The sequence below is a fragment of the Argiope bruennichi genome, chromosome 7, assembly GCF_947563725.1.
Source record: "Argiope bruennichi chromosome 7, qqArgBrue1.1, whole genome shotgun sequence".
Classification (NCBI taxonomy): domain Eukaryota; kingdom Metazoa; phylum Arthropoda; class Arachnida; order Araneae; family Araneidae; genus Argiope; species Argiope bruennichi.
This window is the reverse complement of record NC_079157.1, coordinates 68626650-68650784: the sequence shown is the minus strand read 5'-3', so window position 1 is coordinate 68650784 and position 24135 is coordinate 68626650. Positions and strand designations below refer to the sequence as shown.

Genomic DNA, 24135 nt, shown 5'->3' with positions numbered 1-24135 from the left:
AATAAAAAAACGGAGAAAACCATTAAAGGCATGAAACTATGGGGAGCGTTAGAATTTGATGATCGATTAAAGGGATTCATAGCAAAAATTTTCATTGCTAATAAAGAATGGTTCACAAACCTTATAAATTTGTACCTGCAAATGCTTATTTCCTACAAGAGTGGAATCATCTAAATTTGTTCTAATATAATAATGAGGGGAAAGATTTAAATAATGATTATTCATATAGATCAATTTATCTTCTATCCGTATGAGGTAAGCACTTGGATAAAATGATTCTGAATCGAATAAACTCATGCATCCTCTTAAAAAGATGAATATCCTGAAGAAATATCAGTTGGGGGGATTCAGGAAGAAAAGTGCCAGTGTCTAAGATCTAAAAAATGTTATAAAATTCATGGTAAATGCAAAGAAAAAAAAACATTTACATACATGTTATTTCTAGATATTCAAAATGCTTTCAATACTGCTTATATCATGGACATCGAATGCATCTTAATTTAATACATACTGTTTAATTTAATGCATAACTAGGGATTGAAATACCGGTATACCGAATACCGGTATTTTGAGCCATTTGTACAGTTTTGTAATACCGGTATTCATAAGTTTAAATACCGGTTTTTCGGTATTTATACCTGTATAAATACCGGTATATTATAAATACCGGTTTTTCGGTATTTATACCTGTATAAATACCGGTATATTATAAATACCGGTTTTTCGGTATTTATAAAAAAATTGTCTCCACTATATATTCAGGGGTCGCCAACATAACAAAATAGTATACTTTTTTGTTTTTATGTCTCCCTAAGAGGCGAAATTAAGTAGTTAATTAATTGCTTAAATCTAAATTAGCGAAATATGGATTATCTCTGAAAGGAGATATTGTATCCATAACGACTGATGGAGCAACAGTTATGAAAAAAGTTGGAAAGTTCATTGGTACAAATCAGCAATTGTGCTATACTCATAGAATTCAATTAGAAGTAATAGATGTATTATACCAAACAAATAAAGAAGAATCCAAATACTGTGGATATAGAAACTTCGGATTCCAACTTTGAAGAGAGTAAGAGTGTGAGTGATATTGACAATGAAGATAATGGCACCGTAATTGTTGAAGAAGATATTGCTAATGAGGAAGAAATATGAACCCATCAAGAATTGTTTCCTATAATTTATAAAGTTCGAAAATTTTTTAAGATATTTAAGCGTTCCTCTATAAAAGATGACATATTACAAAAATATATACTTACTGAAAATAAAACAGAATATATGTTAATATTAGATTCCAAAACACGTTGTAACAGTTTACTCCAAATGATGGAATGATTTTTGAAACTGACAAATCCAATCCAAAAAGTAATAATCGACTTAAACCTGTAAATTATTTTTTAGATAGTGAATTCGACTTAATATCCAGAACTGTATCAGCTCTACTTCCAGTAAAACTGACTATTGAGGCATTATGTCAGACAGATTCTAATTTATTAACAACTAATGCAACAATAAATTTCATGTTGCAGTTACTGAAAGAACAGCACACATCACTATGTGAAGATTTGTATATTACATTGAATAATCGCACAGAAGAAAGGCATACCGAAATAGAAAATGTCTTATGGTATTTACATAATTATAATGATTTTGAAAATGAAAAAGAAGAAAAGAAAATAACCAATTCAAATCTGATCAAGTTTATAGTAAATTTTCTTAAAATGTTTTACCCACTAATCTATTCACATTCAGAAGAATTCGGTTCAGTTATCGAAGATTATGATGATACTAATGTCGATAGTGAAAATGAACTGTCTCTTGAACAAAAATTAGAATTAGCGATACATAAAAAATTTCAACGAACCAAAATACAATACAGAAATCAGCTATATCCAAAACCATCTGAGGAGAAATCGACTTATTTGAAGATGAGGGATTTAGAGGTAAATACTTGGAAAAAGTATATCGCGTATTGCTAACATTACCACCAACTAGCGTAGATGCCGAAAGAGCGTTTTCGACAGCTGGTCATTTTTGCACAAAATTACTTTTCAGGCTTATTGGCAGTACAATTGATGTATTATGTTTTTTAGATCACTTTTCAAAAATTTGTAACAGTATCACAGACTGAATAGTGATATTTACACTTTTTTGTGATTTAAATAAATAAAATGTTCCTTTACTTTTTTGTGATTCTTTATATAGTGTTATAATTTATAGGTTACAAATTATTTTTTGTGATATTTACACTCTCTAATAAAACTGGCAAATAAAACAAAGAAAACCTGTGTTTTCTTTCTTTTTCTAAAATTTGTAATACCGGTATTAAAACCGGTATCCCGGTATTAAGATCTAAAAAATACCGAATACCGGTATTGAAAGTTTGATCCGGTATTGCAATCCCTATGCATAACTTTTTGAAAGGTAGGGTTCCCTTTATGGCAAACAATTAATCACGTTTCAATAATCACTTAGGTTTTTACTACAGCCTATTACTTTGGTTAATTATAATGAATGAAGTTTTGAACAAGTTTGGCGAAGTCATTGAATACACAGCACAAGTATTTGCTGACTATATAATTTTTCGACTTAGGGAGACAACCTCTTTCCGTTTTATGCAAAAGAGCAATACAGTTATTGAGAAAATGAAGAGTGAGCAGAGATTTTGCTTAAAGTTTCGTTTAATCAAGTTTAAATTCTCAGAAGATATTTCCTACTTCTCAGAGATAAACTTTTATAATGAGAGAATTAATTATTCGTAAAACTTAAAGTATCTTGGCGTTATTTTGATGGCAACATACGAAAGCCAACACCCTTATTCAATTAATATGTTCAATATTATAATATAAAAAATGTAAGATTTCAAACAAGAAGAAATTTGACAAAGTTTTAAGATAAATTAACGTAAATAGTGACAAAAAATAAGGATAAATTAACAAATAAAACAGAAATATAAGAGAAATATATTCAAAAACATTTAGAAAATATGTACAAGAACTCATAAAGCGTTGAAAATATATCGAAGAGAAAAAGTAAAAATAGTAATAGTAAGATATTTAACAACAATTAATAATATAGTTCGGCTAAAGAAGAAAAAAATTAAAGAGATGGCCAAGAAGTAAAATAAGAACTTTATCTTTTCTCCAAGATTTCATGGACAATATTTTGAAGTTCTAGTTTAGATCTTTCTTGCTCGTCAAATTCATTGTTCCAAGCATATGAAAGTTGTTGGGGAAAAACATTTTTCTAATAGACATTTAAGATAACCATAGATAATGTGAAATACTCCCATTATCTATGGTAACCCACAGAATGCGGGTAACCATAGAAACGATTTAGATGGGCTTGGAAACATGTTAAGATCTGGAGATAAAAGTCTCCATACCATCTTACAGTTGATTCACAAAGAATTAGTCAAAAAAGAAATCTCGATTTCATTTATTTTGCTATTTGTTTATTAAAGTTCAGTAAAAAAAGATTTTTAGCTATGTTTTAGGATATTTAAAGTGATGATCAATTCAGGATTTGTATTTTCCTCCATTGCTAAAGCATCTCCTTTAATCCCTATGTGGACACAGCATCGTTTAGTTTGGATTTCCATTTAAATGGTATTTAATTTTATCGATAAGGGAATTTCCTTCTTTGTAGGAATTAACAGTTATAAGAATCAATTTTGAATCTAGATCTAGAAAGATTGGATCGGATTTGAATCTAGAAATGATTGGACTTTCAGAAGTAATTCCTAATTATGAATGTCCAATCACTTCAATTGTTTTAACGATCACAAAAGTTTTTACCATAAAAACTCTTGTTCCATTATTTAATCTAAAAAAATTTCTTTTTTTTTCTTCCTTTTTTATTCGTCATAGAAAACTGCTCCACTTCCTGCTTGACCTATTAATTTCGAACCATTTCCAAATATTTTCTTTGTAGCAATGTTAGAAGCAATAATGATTCTTCCAACGAATACGAGCAATTTCCAACGTAAGAAAATGTTTCTTTTGCCGAGTTTCAATTTCTTCTGTTATAATAACAATATTTCCAAATTGGAATATTGTTATTATAACAGAAGCATTTGAGTATTTCTTACTAAGCAAATTTTATTTCAATTTTTGTTGTTAGGTAATTAAGTCTAAAGGAGGGCAATTTGTAAAAATTCGTAGAGAGTCTAAAGACACTGTTCTATAAGCTTTACTTAATAGATAAAACCTAAAAGATAAATGATTAAAACATTTAGCCTAGCATTAAAGATTTTCTTTGGATTTGAAGGAAGGTCGCGAATTTGGTGCATGACATTGGTACCGATAGTTACGAAATATAGATCTTGGGCATAATTCTATTGCGAGAATGTTTATTTTCAGATTTCTTTTTTGCTAGTCAACTGACACCAAAATTTGACACAAAGTCATGGTTGCAGACACAAAATATCATAGCAAATTTCATTGATTTAAGTCATTATAATTATGGATTTTTACGCCGGCGTCCTGGTATAGGGGTAGCGCGTCTTCCCCATGATTTGTGCGTCCCGGGTTCGAGTCCCGGTTCTGGCATGGTTGTTCTATCTGTGAGATGAGTGAATGTGCCCTCCTGTGAAAAGGGGTTGTGCAAGCGAATGAGTTATACGTGAGTAGCAAAGTCGTACTCTTGGCTGTAGTTGGCGCTACTATAAAAACAAGAGACGCTCCCCCTCCGGCTTAAATCGGTGTCTTCTTAACAGCGGGTTTGTCCGTGGCAAGTTCCATAAGAAAAAACAATATGGGATTTTACGTTCGCATGCATGTGAAACAGCAGATCAAGAGACTGTCAACATTTCGATGATTTTTTTTCTTTCAAAATTTTATATGTATATAGATTTTAGATACTAAATCTGCGTGCTAGATTTTATCTCAAAGCTCATTATTACTTTTTGTAATTTTTTTCATTTCTACTTCAACAGCCAGACAAATAGACTTCCTATGAATGAATTTCATTCAAAATTTAAAAGAAATGTTTTAATTTAGTCAAAAACTGGAGTTTTTGATGATATCAGTATTTTCTCTATAGTTTTCGAAAAAGTAAAAATATATCTTTAATGACAAGCCAAAGGAATGCTTTGGGCACCTTCCTTTTTATGTTATTGCTATTGTTATGAGTATAATAATGCTTAAAAACTATTTTCACATCATTTTAATTTTTAAAAAATAAATAAATAAGCATTTTCGAGATATCAGTTTTATTTCCTTGAAATTTTATTTCCTCATTTAAGGCTAAATAACTTTAAAAGAATAAATTTAAGTCCATTCTAGGACAAAAGATTTTGTTGTTTCATTAATTGGATTCATACAGATGCGTGTTGCGATGATATTAAATACGATTTTTTTTTTGTGAGCACATTATCGCTGCTCTATAATTAAGAGTAAGTTTAAATAGATACCCAATACCTGCTTTAACGTTCAATAAGAATGTTTATTTGAGAAGAAAAAAAATTAAATCTGAAATTGAAGTCATGTTTGAAGTAAATGATTAAGTTGTCAATGAAAAGTGACTCAGGCTCTGATCTGAGTTTTGATGTTGAGCGAAGAGGGACAATGTGAAGCGTGCAATAGGAAGTGGATCATTTCACTGTAATAGTTTTTGTACGTAAGGTTTATAATTAAAAGTATTGAATTCACGATATAGTGAAATGCCAACAATGAAATAAATGCATATTCTGAGATTAATATTTGATATTTCATTTTTGATCAAACATAATTTCAAAATATATAAAAACATTTTTTCAAATTTATAACATTTCAAAATATATAATTCTAAAGTAATAATATAATAATTTCAGACAAAATAATTTAAATAATTATAATTAAATAATTTGAAAGTAAATTCATGATATGAACAAGTACGTGGGCCCTCCAAAACTTTTTTGCTTATTCTCTAATAAAAGTGTTGTCCCCCCATCTCCACATAATATTACGGACCTGGACAAAGCCGTGAATGCCATGAGTACTCATATTTGTTGAGAGCTCTGAGCTTCCTAATGCAGTAAAGAAAACCAGTATTTGTGTATTAATTGCATAGAGAACAATATTTTCACGTAGGTTTTTTAGTATGGAACTCAATGACACACACAAGAAGTAGAACTAAACCAATTTATTAACCCAACTCTAAACTGAGAATACAGTGACTGACAGATCTTCTGCTTTTATACTAGTAGGGAAAGTTCCAGAATACTTTTCCGGAAACAGTAAGAAAAGTCCAAAACACTTGTCTGGTAAACTAAAGAAATGTCCAGAATCTTCTGGAACATGAAATAAAGGGAAACATAAAATCAAGGAATTAAATACTTACACAAACTGTGAATCACATTGTCTCTAGCAGGATTCGAACTTACGATATCTTGATTAAGAGACCAGTGCTATGACCATTCGGCCATGGAGAGTCGACTGACTGTTTTCAATGCGGCAATATAGTGAAAATACCGAACTTCATCGTGAATCTAGCATTTATGGCAGTTAACTTTTATAATTTGTCTAATGTGTCGATTTGTTTTTAACTGTCGAAAATGTGTTTTTGACGTCTTTTTTTTACGAGAAAGTAAAATCAAATTCTCATATAAAACTGAAATTGAGTTACAAGATCACATATCAAATATAATTTATACGAGTCTTAGGATTCTTGAATTATTGCATTTGCATGCTAAAGTCCAAACCCCCAGACGGTCGATCGCTTGAAAGATTTGATTCCTTATTTGATAAGAATTTGTATTTTAAATGCTAAACCAGCATACTAAATTTTATCGATCTAGATTTTTAGTTATTAAGTTATCCCGTTCATTTGTCTTCGATAACCGGATAGAAAGACGTAATTTAAATGGATATTGTTTAAATTCTGATAGAAATCTACAAATTTAATGTAAAGACTATATACGAAATGCTACTATATATCATTATGCTTAGCTCAAAAAGTTTTTAATTTAATCCCCCCCCCCACACACACATCTAATAATGTGTTTTTCGGGTTCAGGTAGATCTGAAACGAGGAAAATCGTCAAACTCTCGAGTTCAAATTTCGTAGTGGCAAGATAATATCCTCTGTATTTCATTGTATTTTTAGAATGTACCCTTAATTATACAGCAAATATAAGGCCCACACAAAATGTATTTAATAACGTTGCAGCATCCATGAGCCTAGTGTAAAATTATTGAAAGTATTCTTAGTGGTCTTCCTAAAATTTTCTTGCCTACTGTATAATAAACTTTTCATACCAGAGAACGCCTTGCATGACACTGGCGTACAAGAGTTACGAAATATTAGCTTTTGGCATAAATTTAACATTTTCACTTAATCTATAGTGTTATCCTTGGCGAGTGTTTTGGCTATTAATTCCTTTCATGTGATTAATATAAGCAGAAAACCGAATTTGTGTTTTAGACGTGTCTTTCTCGACCGATTAAAACAAAAATTTGACACAAACCTGCATTTGTAATCCCAAAATCCCACACCAAATTTGATATATTTAAGTCACTGAGTTTTGGAACTTACGTTTACTTCTTTTTGAAAGTACAGACAGACAGTCAACCTGTAGTTGGATTTGGCTCAAAAACTGGCAGGCATCTACACTATATATATTAAATCTATGTATCACATTTATCTAGTTCATTCGTTTTGTAATTATCTTGTTCACTTATATTCAAACCGACGGACAAACGGACTTCCTCAGAACAGATTTTGCACAAAATTTTGATAAAAATCCGAAAATTTGATGCAAAGACCGTATACCAAATTTCAACTGTGTAGCTCAAAGCGTGTTTGAGTATCTTTCTCACAGACACAGGAACATTTTCCTCTAAGTCTAAACCGTGAATATTCGTCAAAATCTCGAGTTCAGTTTTTTGACCATTATTGTTCTTTCTCTATATTATGTATACAAGAAAGTAAAAAGTTTATCAAAAAAATAATTAAATGAAAATAAGATTGATTTTATTGAAAGATTTTTTTTTTTTAGAGATACTGACAAATTCTTTCATAGCGTACATCTTTTACACGAGAAATAACTATGTAACACATTTGGTAACATTTGCTAAACGATTAACCCTGTAAGCTCATTTTAAAAGTTATTTTTTAACTATGCACTTTGCATGCCGCATGTTGTTTGATGCAATTTATAAATAATCTGCCTATAAAAAGTATCATGGATATACTTAAATATGTATGACACATTTTTAAAAGTGAAAAAAAAATTTAATTTTTAAAAAATTCCGTTTGTTTATTCATTCAATCAGCATTTCGCATTAAGTAGTTGTTATACTTTTATACTTAAACGCCGCAGGATAAATAAAATAAATGGCTAAATAAAATATCAGGAAATTAAATAGCTGTTCAATGAATAGACATATGCACGTAGATTAAAATTAAAATCAATGCTCTTATAATTACTTAATAGTGTAATATGAGATTAAAATTTAATGAAAGATAATTCCAACTTTAAAAAAAATTTTTTAAATACATATGCGATGAACAAACGCAGTGCCAAAACTATTCTTTTTCTAGCTTTCGGGTTCCAGCATGTAGCTGAAATCTAAGTTATGTAAAAATCTCTCAAAGCAAAATTATTATATAAAATTAAAAATAAATTTATAAAATCCATAAGTACAGAAAATAGCTCCTAGATGGCACCACGATATTATGAATAAATTTTTACATAAAATTAAAAATAAATTTATAAAATCCATAAGTACAGAAAATAGCTCCTAGATGGCACCACGATACTATGAATAAATTTTTAAAACCAACTGAATGCATCACCGTAAACACATGGTAACAGCAAAAAGATGTATATTTTATAATTCAGCTCATCAAAATTTTTGAATTGAGTAGTTGATATAATAGTTTCTTGTACCATTAAACCAACACCCTTAAATATCATAACAATGTTTGACATAAATTTGCGAATCTTTTATAAAACTGAAATAAAAGGAACAGCAATATAATTTTTATTTAAAAATTCCCAAATCAAATAACCAATCAATCAAAATCCTGCATTGTATAGATAAAGTAATAATTGGCCTTTTAGTGCAATACACATTCCCCCCGCCCTTGTTTTTTTTTTTTTTTTTTTTTTTTTCATTCTCTCGCACATGAGGAAGTACAAATAAGAAAGTAATGATATTTTCGTACGGTAAAGCATCGAAATTTCAATGAATGACATTTTTGATTGGGACGAATCTAAAAATCATTTTGGCAACTATGAACACTTGTCTATGTATGTACAAGAACAGGATAATTTAAAAATGTTAGATGAATGAAATATGGCAAACATCTGCATCAAATGTTTGATGTTATTTCGTCTACGAGAATAGAAATGTCTATACAAACTTTCCTTACTGCTTAGTTATTGAATTTATGTTCCTGTGAGATCTGCGAAAATTTTATTTATATTTATCTGTGCGCAAATTATCCTGGATAAAGTTGAAAATAACTTTTATATAACACTATAATTCATAATAAAATATCACGACAATCGATCTAACATAGATGGGGAAAAAATCTTTAATTTTAAAGGAATAAACAAATTGTTTTATTTGGATTAAAACTTTCGAATATGCAAAAACAGAAAAGAAAAGAATTAACAATAAAACAATGATAGAACATGAGAATGAAGAGCAATGTGTCATAATTTTAGAAGACTTTTTTATTGCCTTTGGTAGCAGAGATACGCAAAGATATGCAAAAGATATTATAAACAGCTTAAATGAATTTATTTTGAAATTTGACTATATGAGGTTATAGAAAGTTTAAAAGAGAAATAAAATCATTTGTACTCAAGACCACTGGGAACACCTTTAGCTATGACTAAAATTTCAAACTGAATTTCTGACGGGAAAACAAGAATCAAGAATCAAAGAATCAATGAAAATATTCCAGTATCAAACATAAATATGTATCTAGTTTATAAAAAATTACATCAAAAATTCAAGCAAAGTACAGTTGAAGTCATTTTTTTTGTCCAATTATTTTATTATAAATATAAAACTGACTATTTAAGCAATTATTTTTCTAATCGTGTTAATATAAATAAAAGTCATTTGTGGTTATGCATGTATGCTCAACATCTCCTAAGTAATAAGTTCGAATGGAATCGAATTTTGTACATTTATTATTTAAGACAAGATAAGGAATGTTATCAAGTTTTTCGAAGCACAAACGCTTATTAAATATGCAAGTAATTAGAAATTATTAGTAATTAGAAATTTACTTTTTTTTCTTGCAGTAATTTCGAACAAATTATCCCAGAAAACATATTTCTAAATCACCATAAAATTATTATTATTTTTATTAAAGTATCATTTCCATTGAATTTTTCCCCTTATTTTATCTTTAAAAAAATTGAATAAATACAGGTGATTTTGAAATAAAGGAATTCATAGATATTGCGTCGCTAGGTCACGGTGAAGCCTTGATCCATTCTACCTTTATTTTATATTTATATTCCCGTTTTACTTTTTTTAAGTACCAATTCCATTAGTTTTAAAAGAATTTTAAAGTTTATTTATTGAAAGTAAAATTATAAAAGATAAGATAATTGTTTGTACTATACTATTTTGCATAAAATAGGATTTCGCATTAAAAATCAATTAATTAAAGAACACTTATTTCTGAGTAAAAATCTTTTGTTTAGGGATACATTGAACTTCTATCGAGTGCCAATATTAGACAGATTATTTTTTACGTACAACACATAGTTAAAATTTTGCTCACAAATAATATAATTAATGTTTTAATAAAAAATTTGTGACAAATAATAAAATTGAAATTTTTTCATTAGTAAAAAAAAAAAAAAAAAAAAATGAAAATTCCACCCCAGCAGCACTGAGTATTTGAGCTAGTAACTAATAAAGATGGAAACTTTGTCTTAAATAATAAAATAAAACATTAAATAAAATCAAAATTCGATTTACGAATTTCTCTATGGCTTTCCGGAATTCAAGCGGAATCTGGCTTAGCATTGGCGTACAATATTAATATTAATTGGAAGCAATATTAATCTTTGAGGCGGATTTAGCAATTTTTATTAAACGCATCATGTGATCCTTGGCGAGTTTTTTGGAAATTAATCCCTGGCATGCGATTTATAATATCCGAAAATCTAATTTATGTTTTGAATGCATTTTTCCCAATCGACTGAAACCTAAATTTGACTCAAATCTATAATTGTGTTCACAAAGTCATGCATTACATTTAATATATTTAAGTCAGTGTGTTTATAAGTTATTGCGCGTACATGCCTCTGAAAGTACAGACCGACAGAGTGCAAATCCTCCGTCGGATTTAGCTTAAAATTTGATGGATGTCAACCTAGATATTAAATCTGTGTATCGAAGTTTATCAATGCAGTTCACTTCGGTTTGTAGTTAACCTTCCTTTGCATGATGATGGAAATTTCCATCATAACATTTAGTGAACAAAAAATTGTACTGAAAACAGGTGAACTGTAAATTGGTTGTTGCTGGCAACTTTTTTCATGACTATTGCGTAATAAGGAACCTAGCTGTCAAAAAAAATGCCGCAACATTATAGCGGATTTGAACTTGTCATTCCGCTATTTGTTGTGGTTGGAAAAAATATACGATTTCTTAAACACTTTTTTTATAACTAATCTAAGATTTTTTTTTTTTTTTTGCTAATAAAAGTGATAATGAGTGGAGAAATTTAGAAAAGACGGACATTGAAAATTTTGTACTGAGCTTAACATGTAAATTTGCATGATGATGCATATTTCCATCATACTGTTTTTCAATTTTTTTATATTATATATTTATACTAGGATTTTTTAAAACATTTTACCTTTAATCTAGAGTATGAATTATATCACCCTAATTTATTTCACACACACACACACAAAAAAATCCTCCAAAGGAGGGTTGACGCGTTAACTTACATTCGAAGAGTCATACAGACAGACATCCTCTGAATGGAATTTTGCTCAATTTAATAAAAATCTACAAATTTGGTGTAAAGACCACATACCAAGTTTCAATCTGTCTAACTCAAAGCATTTCTGATTGTCTTTGTCACATACAGATAGACAGACAACATAATGCAAAAAATGTGTTTTTCAAACTCATTGAGATTTAAAACGGTGAGATTTGTCGAAATTTTCAGTTCAAATTTTTAAGGATTACAATACTTTGTCAATACTTCGCATACGATAAGGTAAAAGCCGTTTTGGGACCGATTCGTGCCTATTATGTTTAATCTCCTGGTGCCTTGCATACGCCCCAGAAATCAATGAAAATTCATTAAGGGCTTTAAAAGCGAGCTAAAAACGACATTTTGTCACGAATGAATTACATTATCATGAACTAGCGCATAATATCGTTGTTTCAGATAGCGAGGTACAAACAATGGGTTGTGATAAACGGCATTACAAACATAAACACCTGGATTTAATGCACTCATTTCAATATTTGGTAAACAGTTAGCTTATCTGAAAAAGACGACGTGTTTCAGATACTGCCTCCAATTCGTGTCTTGGGGATATTTACATTCATCAGCCAAGTATGCCATATCTGTTGTTTCAGAATGCTTAAAACCGGGAGATGGGCATTTTTCATAAGCTCAAAATGTGGCCTTGAGGCAGTATTATATTCCTCAGAACATGATGCAGTTAAATAAATGATTAATTTTTCATCAATTCAACATTCTAAAGATGCAAAAAAATCACGTTGTCGAGGCGTGCGATGAAGAAAATGCCAACAACTACACCAATCAATGAAGAATTTGTTTTTTTTTATGAATAAAATCACATATATATGCATCTCCCATAAGGGGCCATCATTAAATACTTATACGTTGGATAACGGTCGGAATTCGCTCGAAATACCAAATTTCCAGTAAAGTTCTTTTTTTTTGTAAATAGGAAAATTTCAGTACACACCAGAGATATTAGATTTCTAATTGATTTTTTTTAAATTCTAATACTTACTATAGAAAAATTTTAATATGCACTCGAGATAAAAGATTTCCAAAAAGAACCTTCATTATAACTACTTTATTTTATTAAAATCACTATGTTTATATATATATATATATATATATATATATATATATATATATATATATATTATATATATATATATATATATATATATATATATATATATATAATCTCCTTCTATAATGTTATCTCGAACAACGAATTTTCTTTTTGAAACAACCAAGAAAATAAGCAAATGTTACATTTATTAAGCTTGTGAAATCAATATTTAACAACAACTATTCGAAATTCTTGACTCTGTTTAATTAGGCCTCCAGTAAATTTTGAAAAATAAATATTTTATTGCACTTTGGGAGATATTTTAAAACGTATGTTTGATTATCACTAATACACTGACAGTGTTTATTCACGTAGATTGCAATTTTCGTATTTGTATTGAAATGTAAGAGGAATTGAATTTTTGGTTTTTTGATCTCGTATGTAAATTAATTTTTTCCTTTCTCTGAAAGATTTTACACACAGGTTATCCACTCTAAATACCCAATAGTATTTAGATGAGATGGCCCAGTGTTAATTTTTTTTTAATAAAACGGCATTTTTATAAAGTAGTGACATTCAAATTTACTCAGTTTTAATCGTAAAAAAAGTGGAACTTTTTTCTATTTAAAATGAGAATGTATAAAAATATTTTAATACATATTAGATGCTTTTAGCGCAAGATGGTTCTCCGAGATTAAGCCTCGCTAACATTTTCTATCAAAAATTTTATATAACTTGGTCTCTTAATTTTTGCAGAAAAATATTTTGAAGCTTCAAATTTTGAAAGTCATATAACTTTTATTATTATAAAAGCCTTAAGACACTCATTTTATTTTATTATATATTTTTCTATCAACTCAAGTAAAATCTGAACTTTAATTTGAAGCTGAACTGAACACACTTCAATTAATGAAAATTTTTTTGCTGAAACCAAGCATATTTTTAAAAAAAAATATAAGTACAGAAAACTGAATTGTTAGGATCAACGGTCCGTATAAAAATTTAAAATTCATAGTTTATCAGAACATTCATTTTACACCATTTTTTCTTGTTATATATATCTATTATTAAAAGTTTAGAAATTAGTTGTTGAGCTACATTTAGAGTGGATATCTTGCATATAGAATCATTTTCCTTTTAACTAATATGATACTGTTAAATTAATAATATAAATATTTTAAAAGCTGAGAGAAAACTTTTCTTTGAATTTCTGTTTATAGAAAATATTATGTTCCACCATTATTTTATTTCATACAAATATATGATGAAAATTATAGTTTTCTAGCTGCACTGAGTTACGCATACCTTATTTTTTTATTTTGAATTTTTGGCAACGTGATGGAACACGTTGCCAAAAACTAATTTTTCCCATGGACACACAATGTGTTCGTGCAGGTTGCACTTTATTTTTTATTTTATATGCAATATATTGTCGGAAAATAAGTTTAAATATTTTTTAAAAACTAATTATAAATTTAAAAAAATTTAATATAAAAAAGATATTTTTTAAATTTCAAATTGAAGTAAAAATTAATTTTGAGCTGCAATACTTTTGGCGGTTTTAAAAAAAGTGCTAAAATTTTGTTTAATTCTTTATGAATTAAAGTTTTTATTAAATAAGAAATTACTCCAATAAATGCGTGTATCTGCGGAAGGTCAACACGCTTATTCGTCTTTATGATAAGAAGAGACAATGTATTAATAACATGACTAAATAAAATATATTATTTGTTTCCTTAAAGAATTTTTATTGTGGAATTCGAAAGAACTCACGACATTTTTGACAAAATAAGGAAAGACCAAAAAATATTTTTTTTAAAAAAAGATATTCAAAAAGTTTAAGATTTTAAAATTCTAAAATATGTCTTGAAATGAGATTAAATAAAATATATGTATAACTTTTGAAATAAATATCAATTATTCGTTAATTGAAAGCAATACAGGACAGAAAAAAACATAACAGGAAATGCAAAATATGCATTACAGATACAGATAAGAAACTTGTTTTTGGTATTTATTTTTTTTTAAATAATATACAAGTATATTTTGATTTAATAAAATATAAATGGGATTCTTTTTTTTTTCGGATATAACATTGGAAGTTGTCTATACATGTTATAGAAAGGAAAGTGCTTCATAAACTAGGATTTACTCAAATGATACGCTTAATTTAATGACTAATATATATCCTCTTTTAAAATGCAAACTTAATGAATATAAATCTTATTTATATAATTACCTGATGCAATAATCGTTAGGCGCAGAATACAACGACTGATGCAATCAAGTCAGCGAAGACAATACAGACGAATCAAGTCTTAAAAATTATCAAGCAACGACGTTTTTGATGAAAAGTTCGCAATTTAAAAATATTTTTTAAATTATAAAAAAAAAATTAGAAATGAAATTAAGATGAATAGAATCTCAAAAAATCCGATTCCGAAAAATCAGCAAAAATTTGAAAATTTTATTCACTAATTGATTTCCAAATTTCTCAATATAATCTTCCTAATATAAACAAAAAAGAAAAAGAAAACTAAATGATTTAAATGATTAAAGTAATATAATGCGTTAAATAAGAAAAAAAATCAACATAAAAAACATTGTAGCCGGAAGCATGTAAAAAAATATTCTCAATTTAATTTTACACTTAACCAAAGCAAGTGCATAGTGAACGTCAGAAGCCCGATACACCCAAATATTTAAAAGAAAGAGAAATTCGCACAAGAAATAAGTTTCATGTAAAAAAACTATCTATTGGTGCAAACAATTATTTATATTTCTGAAAAATCACAAATCTCCCAGGTTCCCAGAATAATTGATAGTACATAAGAGATATAAAGAGACAGGAAAGAGATTTTTTTGACCTAAATTTTGACTTTTTCCTATTCAGCCTGTGTTATCACATATGAGTTTTATTTTTCTAATTAAAGCAATTATGGAATAAAGCTTGATTTTGTATTCGGAAGATTTCGGATTCAATATCCGATTTTACGGAATATCCGTCATATACATGTTATCCAAATGTATGAATATTAAATGTCTCCCAAATGGCGCATAGGAATTTCAAACTCAAATCGACGTGCTGATAAAATTTATTGTTTATGGAGCGAAAAATATGCTCAGCGAAACCGAACTTCCTCCCGTTGGTGTTGAAATTTGGAATTACCTTCATCTTGCAACAAGCCAAGGACACCAGCAGCTCTATTTCTTAAGTAACATCAGAATTAACATTAGAGTTACATTTATCTTGCGCCAAGGGAATTGTCGCCATTTGTCTTGCTGAATTTTCTAAAAAGATTGAACATGTAATTCCAAATTCTTCTAGGATAGAACTACCTTTGTTTTGCAGCAAATTCTCTTATCATTACTTATTGTTCGGTTTATGATTTTATTGAAATATTGATCAAATAGACAAGAAAATTGAATTTTGTTTATTTTCAAAGTAGTTAATGATTAAAATTATTAATCAAATATAAAAAAATGCCTTCTTTCAGCATTATTTATGCATTCTGGATGCATGATATAGATTTTTTTCATAAGAGTTCTCTTGATAACAGAGTCACGCCTTATTTGCATCAACAGCATGAAAACATAATACATAACCATATAAGGTGAGAAACGATAGTTTAGGCTTCGTTTAGGGATGATTATATTTATCCAGTAGTGAAGACGTCATCCAAATGTATGAATATGAAAGGCGCTCCGGACAGAAAAGCAGCGCTTCGAATTCAAATCTACCCGCTTGCATTATTTGTTTGTGGGACGCAAAGTTTATTCAGCAAAAGGAATTAGAACATTGGCGCTAGGCATAGATCACGAAAAAACAGAAATCATCATAACAATTCGTCGTAATAGCATGCGCATCGAAAGCTAAATCAGACTTAATGATCTAATAATGACTGTTTATCACGAAATTTCAAAAGTTTGTCACAGCTAAGTAAAGATGAAATGACATGAGGGCACGATTTCCAGCTGATAAAAAGTCAGTTTCAATTATCATAAAAATGTCGACCATAACAATCTCGTTCTCATTGGCGTGAATCGTGCGTTTTTTGCTTATGTTTTTCAATCTGTAACACAATACAACGTCATATTCGGACAACATACAATCGAAAAAATATGGATCTTAACTCTGGAGTGGTAAAGTGGAGTCGATTTGGCTCCTCCCCAATAGAATTCAGAATCTGCTTATTTCGAAAGAGGCGGAGCATCCATCTTCCATCTATGCTATCTACTAATCTTGAGACAGTTGAAGATCTCGTACTCTCCATGTCCTTACTATTTACCGTCCCTATTTCAGGTAGGACACTACATTAAAAAGTCGATTCTTTGAGAAAATGTTAATTTTTTTTATTCGATATTCTTAATTTCTAAAGAGTCTTTTTCATAATGTCATTTGAATTTTGTTTCTAAATTCATTCATGGAGAAGTTAAATTGAATTTTATATTTGCATAACACTTGTTTTAATGTTATTTTACACCTTTAGATGCTATTTTTCGAAATTCAAAATTTTGATGGAATTTTTTTCCTTAAAAAATCTTATTCATTAAAATCTAATATATTTATATATATTTTGTTCGAAATTTGTGTAATAATTTCTCAGTATTCACTTATTTTTTAGTTCATGAACTAGGTAATATATTTCTTAAGGTAATATACAAAGTAAATAATGTATTCGACATTCAAATAAATCATTTCTTAAATTTCTAAACTAGAAGATTTATGCTTTATGAATCCTTTTAGCTGAAAAAAAAAAAAAAACTCTACACCCTCCCCCCTTCCGATCTTCTGCATTTAACTTTGATACTTATATCTTTCCATCTATAGGTATTTAACTGGTATATTTTGATATTATAGATGTTTTTCAATTTATTTTATGTAAAACAAAAGTATAACTATTTTACAACATTTAAAAAAATCATTCCGAACGTAATCACATACTTTCAGCAGATGATTCGCACAACACTACGAATGAAACTGATTCTTCTTTCACATTATAGGCCATAATGTGTAGCCATTCAAGCACCTTGTTTTCATCCGGCGTTTTGTAAAAAAAGTAAGTTTTATTCCTTGTCTATGCTCAGCACTCTTGGATCTTTGATATCAGTACACTTAGGTTAATATAATTTGCTGAATAGGTTCATAATGATTTACATGATAACATTTAAATCATTTTTAGGATAATGCTTCCAGTTTCTTTGCAACTGGTTTTTATTAAAAACTTTTTATAAATAAGCTTTTTATAGTTACTTACACAACTTACATTGATTTTTTTTCTCAACTAAAAACCTTTGAACAAACACATTTTTCAAAGTTTAACATTTTAAATCCATCATTTTATAAAGAGAAGTCTATAATTCTAAGGCTCTTCGTTATCTATTTGCTATGATGTTTTAAAAATTTATTTACTTGAAAATATACTAGTGTATTTTCGTATTCATAATGCCATTATATAATGTTTTATACAAGATCATTTTTTAAAATTTTTATAAAATTTATTTCTATCAATAAAAACAGACAATGTCATTTGAAGAATTACAGAATGTTATACAGTTACGCTCACTATAGACCTGCTTTATAAATTAATTTCAGCTTCGTTTTAAATATGCATTATACATTTGTTGTTAAAAAGCATTGCAGTTCATCTTTGTTGTTCTTTGCCAACAGTTTCAAAACCGAAAATATCATTTATTAAACTCTTGTATTTTTAAAAAATGACAATACATACTGGATCTTCAATTTTATATGTAAAAATACGATTTATGCAACATTTGTTTGTAATTTGATGAATGTAAATACTTCTTATTTAATTAAAAATGCAAATTCGTCAAAAGAATAGGAGTCAGATTGGCTCCTGCCGATTAAGAGATACATAGGAATGCTATTAGCCGAAAGTTAAAGATCCTCCTCTTAAAATAAATGAAAAAAACTTTGGAAATTTATTTCGTTTTGCATGATAAGTCAAGTTTAAAACTGCGCTATGATGTAATCAGCAATGAGTTTCTGATTTTTTTATTATTATTTTTTTTTCTTTTCAAAGCTTTTGTTACAGAAATTGCAGCTATGGATTTTCAAAGTTTAAATTTTACGAAACCAGCATCTGTAATAATCATAGTTAAAATATTTAAGGGAAAACTAAAGCAACTATTTTATGGAGAGCAAAAAACTCTGTTCAAAAAAATTCTTGTGTTTCTGTTGTCTTACTACAAAAAGTTTCCAGTTCAAAATTTGTATGTTTTATGTATATGATTTTGTTCTATGATTTTTGATGCACTGACATTTAATGTTCGAATTAAGATTCAATTTAAACGTTCCTTCAACTAAATTACATTACAATAAGCTTTTGCTGAGCGCAGATTCGTAGAATGCGATTTTACACATGTGCGTTTTCTTAATTATTTTCATTTAATTTGTCCAACGTTAGCATATTATTCATGCTTGATGCGCTGAAAATTACGTATTAAAAATATTTTGTATTTTTTAAAACATAGTTAAAATAATTAAAAAGTTAATTGCCCTAATATTTTTTTTTATTTATAAGAAACTGACACCAGTGCTCCTGAAAACAGCAAGGAATTAAATGCTTTGTAAATTCAGTTATTATAATTTTTATTTAAAAATAAAAAAACAAAAATTAATTAGTAAATCTTTTAAAAAAATTCTGGTTTTTATGGTGAGCGGATAAAAATAAAATTGAAACTTAATTGTTACAATACAGAAAGCGACTCTAGAAAAGTTTATTTATTTATTTATTATTATTATTATTTTCATAATTAGTTGTTACATCCGACATTGCTTAAATATAAATTACTTTCTTGTAAATTATTTTTAATGTAAAAACTAACTGCATATAAAATATCTTAATACACAAAATCCTTTACTGTTTGTAATATTTTTTAATTAAAAAATTTATTAATTAAATGATTTTCCCATAAATGTTTCAAATTATTATTTTGGAAAATAATTTTTCAAAGGCAAAATTATCAACATAAAAAAAAATAAACATTAATCTTAATTACCGGAACATTTGAAAAATTTATTCAAAAGAGTTATCTATCTCTTATATCTAACTTAGTGTATGTTATCGGCGAAGTTTGAAATCCATCATTTTGTAGAACACTTACATATTTTTAAACAATTTCAAAACGATTATATTCCACACTGTTTCGAGATATTCTATAAAATACCATATGACAAACTGGCAAAGTTAAAAACATAGTGCGATTCATTTCTGTTTTGTAAAACTTGCATTTTCCTTTATCTAACTTGAATAAAACATTGTTTGGTTTTTTTTAAATAAATTACTTATTTCTGCAAAATGCACATATTTTAAATTAAAACCTTTTTTTTCATACTTTGTATTAAAGAACATTTGTTAATACGTAGAAAGTATACAATGCTTTGAGTGTAGCAAATATATGAGATTCAACGCTCTTTTAGTAAATTAAAATGATTTTTAAGATGTTTTGAAATTTATTTCTGTTTAAGGCATATGATATAAAAAGAACTCTCTCCAGACGACATAATTAAAGGTGCAATCAATTTGTGCATCATCTTTATTTTGATTGATAATTCGACAATATTTCTTGGGTTAATGCGCTTTCATAAATATTTACTTGCCGTTCAGAGGTGGCCATTTGACTATTTACAAATGCTTCATAATAACTTATGAAAATATTTATTTTAAAAATTAATAATAATTGGATCATTTGTCTTCGTTGAAATCCTATACAGAACAAGGAAGGATGCTTAACCAATATATTCGTTGGCTTTTTAAAATTAATTCAGAATAACTTAATACAATAATTGTCGCTCAATGTAGTAACTTTAGGACTTAAAAGTTTTAATAATATTAATCAATCGATAACAATAATTGAACTAGGTAAATTAAAAAATATATTTTTTACTCATTAAGCTTGAAACGATTATTTCAAGTCTATCAATAAGTCATTTAAAACATAACAATAAACTTCATTAACTGTCGCTTATTGAACTTCACTTACATATTGCTTCTTAACAGTTCACTTACATATTGTTCGTTCTTTTCATATTGTTTTTTTTTTAACTTAAGAAAACAATATGAAAAGGATGAACAATGCTGCACGTCGCATTTCCAAATATCAAATACTTGATTCATTTCGGCGTTCGTTAGAGACACCTTTTTCTTGTTCTGGATCAGATCGTTTATTGCTTGATATTGCTCAGAAAAAGCTTGCGATTTTTCAAATTTTGAAAAGGACAGGCTTTGAAATTTTCAAATATGCCACGCCGTTGTGTTGATTTATTTTAAGCAAATATCCATAGCTAGTAAAAAATTTTAATTTTTTTAACACTCACATAATTTTTAAAGATATTTCGCTATCGTAATTTAATCGCAAGAAACAATATATGTTAATTCAAAAGACTTCTGCAAGGCATAGCAGTATAGTTGTTCTAAATCAATCCAGATCTGGTCCAAACAAACAAACAAAAAAAACACCCCTTAAAAATGATTCCCAGATGTTTAATTACAAGTAAGGTAAGGAATTCCATTAGTGTCAATCGGTGATTGGAAATGAAGGATCGATCAATTCTCGACTTCTAAACTGATAAAAAAAAAAAAATACGCAATATAGTGATCACATTAAGCGAATATTCTTTTGACAAAATTTGAATGCATCCATTCAGATCAGAGGATTTTGAAAATTTAAAACTAATGATAACATTATTTTCACTCACTTTAAAGCGGTTTCCACTGTAATTAGATAATAAAATAAATTGCTTGTTACGTTTTTAAGCAGAAGTGCGGAAGTTTTGTAACACAGAGATTCAAATTATATACTTTTTTTTTTTTTACTTTTTAATAATAGCTTTAAAATATTGAAATCTAGCTTACTCTTAAAAATTATTTTTCTTGTATTTATGAATAAATTTTTTCGAAATTGGCAGTGATTTTTGCCACTACAAGAATTGAAATCCTAATAACTGTGCTATTACTAAGTTTCCAAAAGTTTTCCAAAAAGCTTCAAAAGTTCAGGTTTCCAAAGTTGCTCTGCAAACCTGATTTATTTCAAAGTTTGACTATTCACAATATTGGAGACTTGTATTTAAATTAAAACAGATTTCTTTCCGATTTTCCAATAATTTGTACATTTGTTTTATTCTAATCCGTTCCCATTTCTGAACTGCTTACAACACTCCACTATTCTAGAATTTTAAAATTGCTCTCAAGAGTTTTGGAATCCACTGCTACAGATTCTTGTATAATTCTAGTTTCAGTGTTTAAAATTTTTTTTATAAACACTGAAAGTAAGGGTTTTGAAAGAAGTAATTCGATATGTAATGTTCCGCAATTTTCCTCATTTACATTTTAATAAAAATGCCAAATTTATCAAACATGTGAATTTACCTTCACATGCTGATAAACCTCACTTTGATGCTATTGTCTTGTGCTAAAACCGGATGTCATTCTGTTTATTGAGTGGCAACTTTTTCAATCTAGATTCAACATTAAATAGTAATTCTCATCATTCAAAGACTAGGTAAGTTGTTAAATTTTGATAACTGTAAAAAGGACACGTGTTCACTTAAAAGAAGTGTTTACTTAATTTTTCATTGCGTTCACTAATTGTTTTTCATATGGAGCATTTATAACTCTCAAACTATTTAAAAATTTGAAGGGATGTTTAATAGACTAAGAGATTATTTTATATTGTATTTTAAACAGTTTTCTGCGTGTGATTTTAGTTTCAGAAATCGATAAATTAAACTTTCATTACTGAAAGGCAAGTTTCAATTTTTATTATTCATTTCAATGATTCTGAAATTCTAATTATTCTATTGTCAGATGCATTCCTGAGTTACTAGCATCATTGCTGAGCAATATTAAATATCATTATTATTGTTGATCAATTCTTGGCCCTGCTCATAATTTATGATTTCATATTTGATATTTATAAATTCATTTTTTTTTCAGATCTCATTCGATAATAACAAGCAGATGAGACCCAAATGGATATTTTTGAGTATAACTGAAAAGATTTTGTTTTGAAGCAAACACTTCTTGGAAAATTCCAAACCTTTCCAAGAATTCAAAAATGTGGCAATCATTAAAATGTTTGCCACATTTCAAAAATTACTGACGTTAAAAATATCAACAACTTTTCTTGGCTCAATATGATCACCTTCGGCACTGGCGACGTTAAATATAATTCTTTATTTTTCTCGGATTCTTACATGATTTCTTACTTTTTTTTTTTTCAAAATTCTTATAGCGTTAAAAAATTCGATAAAAGATCTACCTTTTAAATGAATCCTTAAAATCGTTTTCAGTGTACATAGTTATTATCTGAAATTCGGAAGATATATGAACTTCAATCCACATTTCATCCTAACATTATTTCTAATAAGTTTAAGCTAATAATATTTGATTGAAACAAGTTGAAATGCTTGAAGAAACTTAACAAGGGACATTGGAAAAATAATTTAATTTAGAAATGCAACAATATTTTCAGATTTCTGCCAAATTAAAATTGGTTCAATATTACTTTCCGTTTATATTTTTTAGTTAATATCTTTAGCATCATTGAAGCTTTAGGTTGATGGGTAAAGTAAAATAGTTCTAAGAACAACAATTATTTACCTTGTATTTTATAGATTTTCATAATTGACGAATAGATTAGCTGCTTATAAAATTATTTATTATCATAAAATCAATTATTATTTTGCTTACTCAATTATTATTTATACTGCTTATCAATTTTATAGATTATCATAATTGACGAATAGATTAGCTGCTAATCAAATTTTAACATTTTCCAAAATTCTCACTGATCAAATAACAAAAGCTATAGAGCTACAAATATATTCCCTTTTTGTGTTTACTACTTTATCTTTTACTGTCTTGTTTGATTGTCCATACTAACCGATCACTAGAATAAGATTCAGAGAAAAAAATACTGGAATTGTAAGTGATAGTTTTTGCAGAATGTCTTATTTTGCTTATAGTTATTTGTTCAGAATCTTTTAAACCGAAAAATGTCATTGGTTCCTTTTAAGTTTTTATTAAAAAAAAATTGTAACCATTTGGCTAAATTTTATTTGCAAAATTTCTTGAGTGTAAATTGACATTTTTATCAGTAAA

The 24135-nt window shown here is 28.0% G+C and overlaps 1 long non-coding RNA gene across 1 annotated transcript; it reads left to right on the top strand.

Moving 5' to 3' along the window:
• Positions 1–17121: 17121 nt before the first annotated feature.
• LOC129974838 (uncharacterized) lies at positions 17122–23389 on the top strand. The gene is made up of 3 exons (XR_008784973.1): positions 17122–17312; positions 18014–18069; positions 22969–23389. It is a non-coding gene; the product is annotated as an uncharacterized LOC129974838 (long non-coding RNA).
• Positions 23390–24135: the final 746 nt, after the last annotated feature.